General features: G+C 38.3%; 1 pseudogene; it reads left to right on the forward strand.

Annotated features, from left to right (window-relative positions):
- The window catches only part of LOC118888308, a 42,371-nt pseudogene extending 26,350 nt beyond the window's left edge, over positions 1 to 16,021 (forward strand).
- Positions 16,022 to 16,486: the final 465 nt, after the last annotated feature.

The raw sequence follows: 16,486 nt of genomic DNA on the forward strand, positions 1-16,486 counted from the left end.
AGCAAACAAGATTTTGATGTGGCATTTTGTTGTATCAAAAGGTCTTCATCCAGGTTTAAGCATTGAAACTTGCTGAATTCTGAATATGTGTGGAACAGTTTTTGGCTTCCCCACAGTCCGAGGATTAAATGTAATCACAGATTTCCTGATAGCTGCATAGCACCCAAAAAGGGAGCCACTTTGTGTAACTATTGTTTCAAAATCTCAGATAAAAGTTCTCTATGAAATTAATGCTAATAACCACTTGAATCATACATGGAGTTTTCAGACATCAGGCACAGCAAGGTATCTGTAACATGAGACAATGAATGCTACTTGGCAAGATTTGATATTCAATTGGCATGTAGCGCTCTAATATGGATGTTGCACAGTTGGAGCCAGACAGCCACTAACTATACAGCATGGTCAGAATAGTTAATAGCGGTATTCAATAAGTGAATGCTCACAGAAAGTAACCTCTTATCTCTTTTTTAATCATTTCCTTGCTGATTTATTCCCATACCAATCTATTACTAAACTGAAAAGTATGATTGTCAAACTCTTTTTTAGAAATGTAAAAACTTAAAAATATGAGCATTTATGTATTCATGCTTAAAAATGTTCTTTTATTGAATTACAAATAAATATAATGTCCAGTTGCAGCCTTTACAGTTATTGCAGAATGGTCTTAATACAATTATTTTGAAACATATTTATTCTGAAATTATGGTTATAAAACAGCTACACTTGGCCAATAGTGTGCCTCTATTTGTCATCATGAGCTAAGGACAAAATAGTCTAGCCTGTAAGATAGATACATAAAATTAGAAATAGCAGAAATAAAATTTAGAAATAACAAAAATAAAGGACTTTTTCTCTCACCAGGAAAATTCTATTCTAATAACCAATGTCCATATCCAATAGTATCTGTCCTGTTTGAATAAGATATAGTCATCTGATATAAAAATAAATTTATAATAGTAATAATACTAAAAACTCATGATTATCTACAGATGGTTAATCCACACATGTTGGTGTCTAACCCAGCTGGATAAAGGTGATGGTCTTATTTTTCAAGGAACTCAATCCAGTTTGCATTATTCTCCTAATAAGCATGATATCTGGGTTAAGGCTAATCACTAGGAAAGGTGCTGTAAGAGAACTATCAACATTAATGACAGACATCTTAGGTAATACCCACTAAAAGATATACTAGATGTTAGAACAAATACTCTGCTATTTAATAAAATTAATAATGAAATGGAACTTATTCAGTTAGCAGTTGTACTTTATTGTCTTATCACTAGACCCTGTCATTCGTTCAAAAGAGACACAAGTTCAAAATTCTACTATAAAATAATGAAGCCAGTTCTCATAAGCTAAAGAAAAAATCTGAAGTTAATGATTTTAGTGCTTTTCTATGTATGGGAAGATGCAAGAATCTAGGGTCACTGAAATTCTTCCTTAGATTTGCATCTTAACTATTGAGGGGCCCTGTATATCCAAAACACAGAATGCTTCCTGTTTTTCCATCCTGAATTCCCCTCAGGCCACACTGCAGTGGGTTGCAACTTAATCCTTGTAGAACTGGAAGGGCAGGCAACATTCTTTGTTTACCCTGTGTATTTATTTATTTATTTTTTATTTGCAATGTATATTTCTTTTATTGGGAGGTAAATAGTCACCTCATCTAATCTTTTTTTTTTTAACATCTTTATTGGAGTATAATTGCTTTACAATGTGTTGTGTTATTTTCTGCTGTATAACAAAGTGAATCAGTTATGTGTACACATATATCCCCATATCCCCTCCCTCTTGCATTTCCCTCCCACCCTCCCTATCCCACCCCTCTAGGTGGTCACAAAGCACCGAGCTGATCGCCCCGTGTGATGCAGCTGCTTCCCACTAGCTATCTATTTTACATTTGGTAGTGTATATATGTCAATGCTAGTTCTTGCAGAGGTATGGCATCATGCTTATTTTTTCATTAATTTTATTTATTTTTGGCTGCGTTGGGTCTTCGTTGCTGTGCGTGGGCTTTTTCTAGTTGCAGCGAGCGGGGACTACTCTTTGTTGCGGTGCACAGGCTTCTCATTGCGGTGGCTTCTCTTGTTGCAGAACACAGACTCTAGGCGATCAGGCTTCAGTAGTTGTGGTGTGCAGGCTCAGTAGTTGTGGTGCACGGGCTTAGTTGCTCCATGGCATGTAGCATCTTCCCAGACCAGGGACTGAACCTGTGTCCCCTGCATTGGCAGGTGGATTCTTAACCACTGTGCCACCAGGGAAGTCCCTGGCATTATAATACATTTAGCAAATTTCCATTATTGAAAAAAAGTTACATGAAGTCAGTGTTGTCCCTATAAAAAGGTAAGGCATATGGTCGCTCTATTAGGTGTAGTGCTAATGGAGGAAACTGTGAGTAACATGAGTCACACTGTCTCAGGATTGAAATTACAACCTTTGTAAAATGTATACCTTTGGCAAATGCGTTCACTCTTTCTGGTCTACAATACCTCAGGATACTGTTTTGTGATATTAAATAGAACCCAAAGAGGTGACTGCATTTTAATGTAGCTTCCAACACACTCACATAAATGTGTGTTTGTGTGTATGTTTGTGTGTGCATGTATGTGTATGTGTTTCTTAGATCAAAAGTAAGAAAAATTTTACTCAAAACTTTAAAATACTTAATTTCATTAGACTTCAGTGCTTCTGGCTAGAGAGAATTTAAACACAGCCTAGGATGTTGCTAATTAACAAGAATTTTTAAAGGAGATTAAGGCTCTATTATGCTAGTTTCAAGGCCCATTTTAAAGACTGTATCATGTGTTAATATAGACTTAATCTTTTTTAAGTTGTACTCTCAATGAGTTGTTTTAACTCCATTTATACATACTTTATATATATTTATGGATGTGTTTTTTTTTTTTTTGTCATGGGTGTGAAACTTTTCTCTGAACTTCACAGGCCAGTCTAGCAAGTTAAAAACTCACTTCACAACTGATCCAAAAGAACTCTAGCAGGGCCTAGAGTCACTGTTTTTGGTGGACAGGACTATTATTTGAGGCAGAAGCAGGAAAAGAAACAGTTCCTTTCTGATTGTTGGAGTAATCTTAGAGTGGGGTTTAAAGAGTACTTTCCTCTTTCACTTTCTTCCATTTCTTTGACTCACTTTTTCCCTGGATAGGTGACCACTATTCACCAGATCTTAAATTCCCAATGCTTAATTATCTTTAGTCCTGATCAAGAGGTGAGACAAGCAGAAATGTGGATATATTAAATCTCTAAACAGAAAATTAATCAAATTTCCTTTCAGAATACTTTTCCTTCTACCAACTTCTGATTAAAGCTGCTAATGGAAACCAAATTGATAAGTTTGAGTATCAAATTTTATTTTTTCATTCTTATTCACCTTAGGAGGGCACAAAGGTACCAACAGGCAGGCAGTAAGAAGGATAGAGAAGTAAAATATCCTAGATAATCAGTACACTAGTTCTGATTGAGAGCCTACTATGCCTTATTATTGTTCAGATTATTCCTCATCTGTGCTTGATGTTCTTTCAAGATAGGTATATTATGAGGCCATTAAAGTAGAAGGTCACAGCAAAGGGATTGCAGACTCCAAACAAGAAGGAACCAATGTTTCACTTTGGTTCTTAGCATAAAAATGCACTCAGTTGTGTTCATTAGATATCATTATTCATTTATCCATTGAACAAAAAAATTACCAAATGCCTACTATGTTCTTGGAACTGTTCTATACTCTGAGGATACAGTGGTATTTGAGATTAAGTCTTGTCCTCATTGATCTTACATTAGAGAAGGGAGAGGGGGCAGACAATAAACAAATAAGCAAGTAAAGAAATAAGATAATTTCAGATTGTGATAAATTCTATAAGTACAATAAACAGTGATATAATAGTGACTTGGAGTGGGGAAACATTAGATGGGAAAGTTAGAGATGACTTTTTGAAAATGTGATATTTAAATTGAGACTGAAAGTTGTAAAAAACACTTCCATACAAAAAGTCAGGGAAAGAACTTTCTAAGCAGAAAGAATACAAAAACCCTAAGGGAAAAAACAGGCTTGATGTGCTCAAAAAAAGAAATTCAACATGGCTGAATTGCTGATGAGGTAAGCAGATTATACTGGGTTTTGTAGAATATGGTAAGGTATGTAGGATTTGATTTTGTTATTAGTTCAGTGGAAAGTCACACTGGAGGACTTTCTCCATGGGAATGATTCTGAATGCTGAAAACTTACTGACAGATTGTATATGGAGCATGAGGGAAAGAGAGGAACAAAGGATGACTTCAAGGATTTTGATTTGAGCAACTGGATGGATGAGGAATACTGGAGGAAAAGCAGAGTGTTTTTTAGATGGAAGAGGGGTCAAATTTTTTGGTTTTTTCATGGTTATTTGGATATGTCTATTAGACTTCCAAGTGGAGGTCTTGAGTCAGCAGTTGGATATATGAATTTAGATCTCAGGGGACAAGTACAAACTAGAGATATAAATTTGATAGTCATCAGGATATGAGTGCTATTTAAAGTCGTTACTGGACTTATAGACAGAGTATAAATATAGAGGAAAAGAGAAGTTGGTAACAAGCCCTCAGGTGTTCCAACATTTAGAGATCATGTAGCAAAGGAGAAGCTGGGCCAGGAAAAGGATCTGCGATAGATCATATAGAGCAATAGGAGAAAAACCAGGAGAGTGCAGTCTCAAGGAAGCAAAGAGAGAAAAGAAAGTATTTCAAGAATTAGGGAATGATCCACTATATTAAATGATCCTGAGAGATAAAGTCAGGTGAAGACTGAGAAATAGCATTAGATTTGGTAAAATTAGATGGTTGATAACCTTCACAAGAGCTGTTTCAGCAGAGTGGTGGGGACAGAAGCAAGACTGACGTGGACTGAAAAGTGAAAGAGAGGTGAGGAAATGGTTACAATGAGGGTGACAACCTTTTTTTGTGATGTTTTAACGTAAGAAGCAGAAAAATGAGGCGGCAGCAGGGAAATTATGTGGAGTTAAGAGAGTTTTGTGTAATGCAAATCTACATGTTAATAGGAATGATCCAGTTGAGAGGACAAAATGTGACACTGTGGGATATAATGCTAATAATTGCATGAAAAAAAAAAGCCATGGGAGGGCAAGAAGAGGGATCCTGAGAACATTTGGAAGAGTTGGTCTTTGATACAAGAAGAGACACTTTATCCATAATAGAGTATGTGGATACAGATTCAGGTCGGTTGGTAAATTTGCTGGTTGGAAAATGAAATAGTTCTCTTCTGACTGTTCCTATTTTCTTAGTGAAATAAGATGTGAGGTCATTAACTGGGAATAAATAACATAGAGGAGAAGTTGAAGATTTGTGGAGAGACGGAATGGTGAAATAGTTGTCTCAGAGAATAGGAAAATAAATTAGGAAATTGTAAGATTGCTAGGCAGTGCTGTTTGGCCCTTTGGAGATTTTTAATCATACATTTTAAAATCTGAAATTCATCTGAGAAGCTAAAATCCAACCCTCCATTGGCACAGTCTACTCCTGGTTCCAGGTATTGCTGCCCTAGAAAGAGCCTTGATCTGTAACAATTGGAAAAACTTCACTGGCATTGGAGAAGAGAATGAATAGGACAAGTACTTTTCCTCTGACTCTCAATACATGGGGCACCTAGTCAGGCTGTCCCAGATAGATTAGATTGACCTGTGTGTCTTCCTACATACAAATTTTGCTCTTTGGAATGTCATCAGAGAGTTCCAGAGACTTCTCTTGATTTCTTTAATTTTCCCATCCCTCAGATGATGTTTTGCTCTTTGATCATAGATTTAAATCGGAATCTGCTGACTTTTCTACATTTATCATATCCTAATGGTTCCCTCCACATGGCTTTTTCATTGTCCTTTGAAATTGTCAAGATGGACCATGGCTTAATGCTTTACTGAACACATCTGTCTCACACACTCACAGGGTCAACCTACTTGTGGGTGCTGAACAATGGAATTAATGATTGTGCCTATGTAATACCAAATAGGGTATTACAAGGTTTTCTGAAGTAAGATATAGAAGATAAATTTCTTTTGATGGAGAAAGTGGAAGCCATATTGACTGTATTTCTGAAAAACAGGTGGAGGCTCAGCTTTTGGGTACAACAACAGTGATTTCAATGTAGGGTGATCAGGATAGCCCCACTTTCTATTGGCTGTTCCAATGTAAACATGAACATTTACCCCTGTCACTTTCATAAGTGTTCTGGTTTGGGCAATAAATTATATAGTCATTCTATCTCAAGAGGCTGATACAGTCACTGACTGTGGAGAAAAATGTTTTCATAGCTAGCTGCTATTCTTTCTGAACCCCTATGGGCTCATAAGAGTAGGGTGTCACTATCAAACTCTTAGAGGAAAACATAGGCAGAACACTCTATGACATAAATCACAGCAAGATCCTTTTTGACCCACCTCCTAGAAAAATGGAAATAAAAACAAAAATAAACAAATGGGACTTAATGAAACTTAAAAGCTTTTGCACAGCAAAGGAAACCATAAACGAGACCAAAAGACAACCCTCAGAATGGGAGAAAATATTTGCAAATGAAGCAACTGACAAAGGATTAATCTCCAAAATGTACAAGCAGCTCATGCAGCTCAATATCAAAAAAACAAACCACCCAATCCAAAAATGGGCAGAAAACCTAAATAGATATTTCTCCAAAGAAGATATACAGATTGCCAAGAAACACATGAAAGAATGCTCAACATCATTAATCATTAGAGAAATGCAAATCAAAACTACAATGAGATATCATCTCACACCGGTCAGAATGGCCATCATCAAAAAATCTAGAAACAATAAATGCTGGAGAGGGTGTGGAGAAAAGGGAACACTCTTGCACTGTTGGTGGGAATGCAAATTGATACAGCCACTATGGAGAACAGTATGGAGGTTCCTTAAAAAACTAAAAATAGAACTACCATACGACCCAGCAATCCCACTACTGGGCATATACCCTGAGAAAACCATAATTCAAAAAGAGTCATGTACCAAAATGTTCATTGCAGCTCTATTTACAATAGCCGGGACATGGAAGCAACCTTAGTGTCCATCAACAGATGAATGGATAAAGAAGATGTGGCACATATATACAATGGAATATTACTCAGCCATAAAAAGAAGCGAAATTGAGTTATTTGTAGTGAGATGGATGGACCTAGAGTCTGTCATACAGAGTGAAGTAAGTCAGAAAGAGAAAAACAAATACCGTATGCTAACACATATATATGGAGTCGAAGAAAAATAAAAAAGGTCATGAAGAACCTAGGGGCAAGACGGGAATAAAGACACAGACCTACTAGAGAATGGACTTGAGTATATGGGGAGGGGGAAGGGTAAGCTGTGACAAAGTGAGAGAGTGGCATGGACATATATACACTACCAAACATAAAATAGATAGCTAGTGGGAAGCAGCCACATAGCACAGGGAGATCAGCTCGGTGCTTTGTGACCACCTAGAGGGGTGGGATAGGGAGGGTGGGAGGGAGGGAGACGCAAGAGGGAAGAGGTATGGGAACATATGTATATGTATAACTGATTCACTTTGTTATAAAGCAGAAACTAACACACCATTGTAAAGCAATTACACTCCAATAAAGATGTTAAAAAAAAAAGAGTAGGGTGCCACACTATGATCACATGACCATCACCACCACCCCTAGGACCTGATCTCAAAAAAAAAAAAAAAGTCACCATGTCCATCTGACCCTGCCTTCTATTCTGTAAGTTTATACCCCTTAGGTTCTGCCTGAAACACCTTTCTACATCTATCTAGCTGTATCAAGGCCCAGGTCTGGCTTAATGAGTTTAAATTAGGCCAAAAATAGACAAGTGAGAATTATGAAGCATCCCTCTATATAGCAGCCGAGACTCACCTACTACTTCCTATGGGATCCTTCTCCCCAAATATATCCATACTGCTTCAGCTAGAAAATCTGGTTTGTGGCCCCCAAATCCAAATTTTAGATAGCTCTCTTTTCTTTGCATCAGATATGCTATTCTCTCTTGCCTGCTAGAGAAAAAGGCCGGGACCAATGAAATTAAGTCCATGGGAGGAAAGGTAGCCCCTTTAAGAACTGATGTACAGAATGCTCAGGAACCCGTGATTCTGTCTACTATGACATCAGGGAGCCAAGATAAGAGGGACTGGTTATAGACCCAAGTGAAGCTTTCTTGCCAAGCTTCACTGAAACCACACTTTCAAGAGTCATGGTTTTCTTTTTTAGTTTTGTGGGTTTTAAAAAATTTTATTTTAAAGAAGATTGCAAAAACAAAGCAGAAAAGGAAAGTCCAAAGACAAAAGAAAGATATTTAAACAATGGAGGAAAAATATTGGGTCTGTCTCATTCTTCCTGTTTGTATCAGTTTTTTTTTCCAGATAATACCTAACCTTTATCTCATCTCCAACATTATTATCAATCCAAGGTTCCTCACCACCCCCTCCTCCAGGGGTGGTTGTGGATGGACATGAACTGAAACTTAGGGATGAGTCATGGTATATATTTCACATCCAACTTAATCTTATTTTAATCAGAAAGTGCAATGGATTATTTTATAGTCTGCATCAAATTTCCCCATGTCAAAATATCTCTATCAAAGTACCTATGTAAAAATATCCTTGATTTCAATATGGCTCCATCAAAATGGCTATGTCACAATGTTATGTACCCACTCATAACCAGTATGGCTGTAAGAATAGGCTCTGTGTAGATCTGGTCTGGATCCACTTATATGCCTCATGTCTGTGTTAAAATGCCAATTTCTTATTTCAAAGTCCATATTGATACAATTTACTCTTTGCTTATATACTTACTCAAAGTATGGTCTTTAAGAACCAACTCTTTATCAATTGATTTGTATTAGTTTCCCTCCAAAACTCTGCTGTATGCTGTAACTGTTTAATGTTGCAGCTCTCTATATTCAGCTTCAGTATTCTCTGTCTAAGTTACTTTTTGTCAACTCTGTTTTGTCTGGGGATAAGCGTTTTTCACACTATGACAATAGGAAGGGGGATTTATATTTAATTATTTTGACTGGAAGCTCCACATATTGCTTAGAGTACCAGCTGAAATGAATCTTCCATTTGCATTTCCCCTTCAGTAAGCCATTCTACATCATAGAGAGAAAGATAAATAAATATAAATAGATAATAGATAGAAATAGACAAAGACCTGCTAAGTTACCACTATAATATGTAAACATTTGCCTTTTAATAATACCTTTGCTTATTTGTCATTTTTTAGGAACAGGCCTGGAAATATCTTGACATTTAGATATTTAGCATGTGGTATCAATATGAGCCATTGTATTTCAAATTTCCTTAAAATCATGGCTAAACCTTTCCTCTCTCCCTTAAAAAAAAAACAAAATCTATGTGCAGAATCCCTGGAGTTCATCCCTTCAGAGCATCCTTCCTAGAAGTCCTGTATCTCCACCACAACAGTTCTCTGGAAGAAATTACAAGTAAGCAATCCCTTAAAAGGAAAATTAAAGCTTGTAAATACTCAAAAAGAAAGAAAGCAGGATCTTATTTGGAAAGAATTTTAGCAGAAAGTTTTATGTATTTATTTTTCAGTAGGAGGTGGGGTTGCAGAGAAGGAGAGGCATAGTCAGAGATAACAGTGTTTCTAACTATGAATATATACATAATTGTGTTTATGCCAGAAGATAACACATTTCCTGAGGAAAAAAACACTGACCTAGATTAATCTGTAAGATTTTTTAAATTGTATTTCCTTCATTTCTCTAAGTATCATAATAATTTCTCAGACATTCTTAGACCATAGGAAATATTCCCTAACAAAAACCCTAGTATTAGTGAGGAATAGAATAAAAGCAGAATGATTTTCTTTGTTTTATGAAGATGCCATTATTTTAGTATATCTGCTATATCGATCTAATGTGCCTTCTGTATGCTTTCACTTATTTGCTTCCTAGAGAATATAATGATAAGAATCTATGTGTGTTTGATATTTTTAAAATATCCTAAAATATTTCATGTTTGTTTTTTCATTTAAAATAGCATTATGACTCATGAGCCCAAAGAGGACAATCCTTACATCTATCCATCTTTTAATTGGAATGGCCCTCTGGGAACAGCTAGACCTGAAGCAAATTATGGGGACAAGTATTCTTCAGCCATGCACATGAAGCCACTTTTCGTATGTATCATGCATTTCCATTTCTATATATAGTTATCATCACTGTAGTTCTAGTAAAGGTAATATAATGAACGCTAAGACTTTGCTATAGCAAAATGATATGACAGAATCAGTTGAGATAAAGATATGGAAAGCTTAGCTTATAAGACTCACTATCGCTACTATTTCATTTTGTAAAATGGGATTAGGAAATATGAGTCAAAGGTATAATACATATAATACTTCATATGTATTAATATACTATGTATGTAACTTAAATTTGCAATCTTTAGAAAGGAGGTTTGAGATCAAAGGAAGACTGGTTAAATTCTATGAGACTGGTCTTATGATAATCATTAAATTATCATAATTTAAAAAGACAACTGCTATTTTCTGTTTTAGTGTACTTAATACATTAAATAGTACATTGCTCAAGCTAATGCTGAATACTGGCTAATTGCTGATCTCTAATTACAAGACATATTAACAATTATCATGAAGTGCAAACTGTGTTTCTCTGTATGTGTTTAAAACCAGAAATCAGAAAAAAAAGTGAAATGGATTATCACCCGAAAGTTATCTTTATGAATGTTCTTGACAAATGCAATGAATTATAGAAAAATGAAACTAATTCACCAAAAACGAATACCTTATGTTTGTTGACATATTGAATTGTTGTGTTTTTTTGTGGGAAGGGTCATTTTTAGTTGAGTGACCACTGACAAAATAACCTTCCCCAAAAAACCCACAGTGGGGAGAGTGATATCACCAAGATGGCAACATATGTCGTTCCTGACTTCACTCCCCCTCAGAAGAAGAACTAATATCTATTCAAGAACATGGCACTACTGAAAGAATTCTATAAATAAGGGTGAGACTAAAGCACCCCCTGCACCACAGAGACCAAAAGATACTGCTTCAGAAGGATAAGAGAAGCTGCTACACAAAGACTGCATTGTCCCTCCCATTGCCAGTGTAGCAACACACAGAGAGGTCTTCCCTGAGTCTCTGGTTCCTCCAGTGGGAAAGGAGAGGCCAGGGGGACAACCAACCTCCTAAGTTTCTTGGAGCCCCTACTCATGTGGGAGCCCCTACTCTGGTCTCGCTACATGGAGACTGCAGGGTAATCTGCAGGGCTCAACCACTGGGAATCTGACTGTTATGGAGAAGAGAGAAGGGGCTTGAAACAAAGATCTTGGCAGACCAAGTTCATACCTGCAGTGCCCAAGTAGTAATCCTAACTAATGGTTTTGCTCATATGCAGAACCAAGTCAGTGGTGCACTTTGACTAGGGAACCCATTAGGATACAGATCTGCCTGATTTGGGTACTCAAATGAGGAGTTTTTCTGGCCGTAGAGCCTGGACCAAGGAGTCTGAGGCAAGGAGCTGAGTCATAGATCCATCCACTGGGAAGAGTGTCTCCCAGCCCCATCTGATGAATAGCTAGTGAGAGCACCGGGGAGTTGTGTATCCTAGCAACACTCCAGCTGAGAGACATACAGAGCTGATTGCCCCCAGAGTAAAGCCAGTACTGGGCATGGAGGGTTCTCTTGCTAAGCCCAGGCAGGGGGATTAACTCATAGCCAAGGCTGAGGGTAGCTCCCAACCCCTCCAGACCAGAAATCCTGCTTGGAGAAAAATGGGAGTTGCCTGGAATGACCCTTCACTGTCCCACTCAAGGAAGTGACCTGAAACATAGCCCCACCCATTGTGGCTCCAGAGCTCCATCTGACCAGAAGAGCTGGCAAGAACCCCTAGAAGCTGTGTAACCAGCAATGCTCGAGCCAAGAGGCGGGCCTGCCCAGGCAAGGGAACTGAGACATATCCCCACTCACTGTGGACAGTATCTCTCAGCCCATCTGATCAGAAAGGCTGGCAAAAAACCTGGAAGCTGTGCAGCCTAGCAGCACTCAAGGCAAGAGGCAGGCAGGCAGAGCTGATAGTTTGCAGAGCAAAGCCAATGAACCTGTTCGGCCAGAGAACTTGGAGTGCAGATTGGCTTGAGTTAAGACAACAAAGACCTTTACTGGCTTTATGTTGCTTCTCTCACTGCACCCAGGCAGGAAAATTAATTCATAGCCCTGCTCATTGATGAATACAGCCTCTAGCCTGCCTAACCAGGGAACCTAATCAGAGCACACAGGAAGCTGCATAGCCCATCCAACAGCCCAGATTAGAGTGGCACTTGAACAGAGAGCACAAGCCATGTCTTTCCCCATTTGCAGAAAAAAACTGGTGGTCTCACCTGATCAGGAAATTCAGTGCACACTGTTGCCTGATCTGGGTTCCCAAACAATAAAGCCATACAGGTCCTTCTTACCCTACCAGGGAGTGAAGCTAATTCATAGCCCCATCTACTACTGAATATTGTACCCAGTCCCAACCATCTAGTAAGCCTGACCAGAGAATCCAGGAAAGTGCAGCACCATCTAACAGCCTTACTTGAGTAGGGAACCAAGCCAGCAGTCCTATCCAACTGTTCTCAGCCAGTGGCACACCTTCCCGTCCCCAACCTCAGAGCTTGAACAGTTGCCTCCCTCCACCCCCAGCATAACAGTAGGCCCCACTTGCCTAAGGATATTACCAACAAATATGCCTAGAGACCCAAACTGAGCTGACTGGTGAAGATCCGTCTCTGCCAAAGCAAACCTGTAAAGTCTGTAAGATGACCCCAATTACTCAAATGTGCAGATACCAATGTTAGGAATCAAGGATAACGAAAAACCAAGAAAATATGACACCAACAAAGGAAACTAATAAAGTTCCAAGAACTGACGCTAACAAAATGGAGATCTATGAACTGTCAGGCAAAGAATTCAAAATAATTCTCTTAAGGAAATCTAGCAAAATACAAGAACACACACACAAACAACTAAATGAAATTAAGAAAACTGCTTTCATGGATGGAGGTCAGGCCCGCAGCCAGAGGGAGGTGTTGTTCAGTGGAGAGGCTGCTCCGTAGGAGGACACCTAGATATCAGAGAAGGCTAGAGCTGAAAAGTACCCTGCAGGTCATCTAGTCTAACCCTCTCATTTTACAGTGAGAAGCCTAAGGTTCTGGGAGGGACAGGGCTTGCCAGGATTTAGACACCTGATTATTGGCAGAGGAGGAAAATTCCAGGTTTCTTAAGTCTTGTTTGACCTTTTTCTACCATTAACTTTTTTGAGCTCAAGGCTCTCTTTGGGGAAGACAAGCAGCTTTGCCCATATTATATAGCATATATCCAAAACATATGCACTGATATGTTTAAGTGTTGTGATTGTAAAAAGACCTTAATAAACCAGACTTAAGTGGACTGCTCAGCAGTTCTGAAAGAAATGATTCTTGATTACTAAACAATACAATTGTGTAGCATCAGACCTCTTCATAGCTTTCTTAGGAACTGGGGATGAGCCCTGGAAGTAGACTCTTTAAAACTTAGGAAAGCACCTGATATTTCCCCAGGTTGTAAGACTATGTCTGCACTGGTTAATTGCCAGAGTGCCTGTTTGTGGCTCATTGGTTAAAAAGAATTTCAGATGAAGGGTTTCAGTCTGGGCGCTCTCCTGCCTGACTAATCCTGTCCTGATGAGTCACTGGGTCATGTGACAGCACTGCAGTGTAAGGAAGAAGGAAAAGACTTGATTCTATGGTTTGAGGAGATGTGCTTTTATAAAAAAATTTTTTTATTTAAATATAGTTGATTTAGAATATTGTGTTAGTTTCAGGTGTACAGCAAAGTGATTCAGTATATATACTCTTTTTAGATTCTTTTCCCTTATAGGTTATTACAAGATATTGAGTATAGTTCCCTGTGCTATACACTAGGTCCCTGTTGGTGATCTATTTTACAAACAGTAGTGTGTATATTTTAATCCCAAACTCCTAATTTATCCCTCCTCTCCCAGATGTGCTTTTTATAATGGGAATTATTTGCATTAGAGAATGCCTTTTGGGAGTTTATGTGAGCTGAAGTAAATGTGCCAAGTAACTGACAGATGTTGCATTCTTATGACAATAAATTTATACCTAACAATTACAAATACTCTTTTATGAATTTCATTCATATGTTTTGCCCCTAGAAGGGGCAGCTTCTAGGAAAAGATTATAAGGGGCAGCTGTCACTTTTCCATATAATTATTCACTCAATCTCAATTCAGAGAGTATCAACTGAAACAATAACATAGTTTAAAGAGTACTCCATGATTAAGGTTGTAAACCCTTAAGGAAGATGAGTATGATTTCTCAACATTCTGTGTGTGCTTAGCCAGTGACCGAAGAACTTCTCCAGTGGCTACACTCCATTGGAGAAATATTGTTTTTCAGTAATGATACAAGAGTGTCCCAGACCACAAAAAAATTAGCAGTTCAGTTTTAGAATTTGAGCAGCAGCACAGAGTTAAAGAAAAAGTGATGAGCCAGACAGTTGATTTTAGAAAGTCATTGAAAAACAATGTTTGGATGCTTTTAAAATGAGAACAATGAAGAAATTGTTTTAGGGCATACAAGACAGTATCAGGAGTCAATGGTCCACTAGTGATCTTAGTTCATGTTAAGTTTCCCAGATATGCTGAAATTGTGCACTTGACATTACCTGATGGCATGAAGCGGAGTGGGCAAGTTCTAGAAGTCAGTGGTTCAAAAGCAGTGGTTCAGGTATTTGAAGGGACTTCAGGTATAGATGCCAAGAAAACGTCCTGTGAGTTTACTGAGGATATTCTCCAAACACCAGTGTCTCAGGAGGTGCTTGGTGGGGTATTCAATGGATTAGAAAAACCAATCAACAGAGGTCCTGTTGTACTGGCTAAAGACTTCATTGACATCATGGGCCAGGCAATCAATCCTCAGTGTTGAATCTATTCAGAGGAGATGATTCAGACTGGTATTTTGCCCATAGATGGCATGAAAATTCCTGTCTTCTCTGCAGCTGGCTTACCACACAATTAGATTGCAGCTCTAATCTATTGCCAGCCTGGTTTGGTTAAAAAAAAATCCAAAGATGTAGTGGACTACAATGAGAAAAATTTTGTGATTGTATTTGCTGCTATGGCTGTAAACATGGAAACTGCCAGGTTCTTCAAATCTGACTTTGAAGAAAACGGCTCAAGGGGCAATGCCTGCCTCTTTTTTAACTTGGCTAAAGACCCAACTATTGAGCAAATTATCACTCCTCACTTGGCTCTAACCACAGCTGAGTGGTGAAGATCAGTATGAGAAACATGTATTGGTTACCCTAACAGACATGAGTTCTTATGCTGAAGCACTTTGAGAGGTTTCAGCAGCCAGGAAGGAGGTTCCTGGTCAACGAGGCTTCCCACATTATATATATACAGATTTACCCAAAATATATTAATGTGCTGGTCGAGTGGAAGGTAGAAATGGCTCTATTACTCAAATTCCTATTCTCACCATGCATAACAATGATATCACTCACTGAATCCCTGACTTGACTGGATATATTACAGAGGGGCAGATCTACACAACAGACAGTTTTCCCCACCTATTAATGTGCTGCCCTCATTATCACAGTTAATGAAGTCTACTACTGAAGAAGATATGACCAGAAATGATCATGCCAATGTATCTAACCAGCTCTATGCATGCTATGCTATTGGTAAGGATGCACAAGCCATGAAAGCTGTAGTTGGAGACGAAGCCCTTACCTCAGATGATCTTCTTTACTTGGAATTTCTGCAGAAGTTTGAGAGGAACTTTATTGCTCAGAGTCCTCGTGAAAATCGCACTGTCTATGAGACTTTGAACATTGACTGGCAGCTGCTCCAAATCTTCTCCAAAGAAATGCTGAAGAGAATCCCTCAGAGCACCCTGAGCAAATTCTACCCTCAAGACTCTGCAAAGCATTAACTGCTACTTCATCACTGGCTTGATGCTTTTGTGAAATACTGGTTCTGTTTTCTTTATTCCTTTTGCACTCCCCCATCCCTACCTTTGTGTTGGAGTTTACTGTGTTACCCTGTAATTAAAAACAAGGAATAGGTAACAAAAAACTGAAATTAGAAAAACAATGCATGAACAAAATGACAAGTTCAGCAAAGAAATAGAAACCATCAGAACAACCCAACCAGAAATCCTAGAGTTGGAAAATATGAAAACTGAACTGAAGAATCCAATAGAGTTTCCAAAGCAGACTCGACCATGCAGAAGAAACAATCAGCAACCTGTAGGACTAGACATTTAAAATTATCCAGTCAGAGAAGCAAAAGAAAGAAGAATGCAAAAGAGTGAAGAAAGACTATGGGACTTATGGGACACAATGAAAAGAAACAATATTTGCATGATTGGAATTCCAGAAGGAGAAAAGAAAGAGAA

This window comes from Balaenoptera musculus, chromosome X, assembly GCF_009873245.2.
Source record: "Balaenoptera musculus isolate JJ_BM4_2016_0621 chromosome X, mBalMus1.pri.v3, whole genome shotgun sequence".
NCBI classification, from domain to species: domain Eukaryota; kingdom Metazoa; phylum Chordata; class Mammalia; order Artiodactyla; family Balaenopteridae; genus Balaenoptera; species Balaenoptera musculus.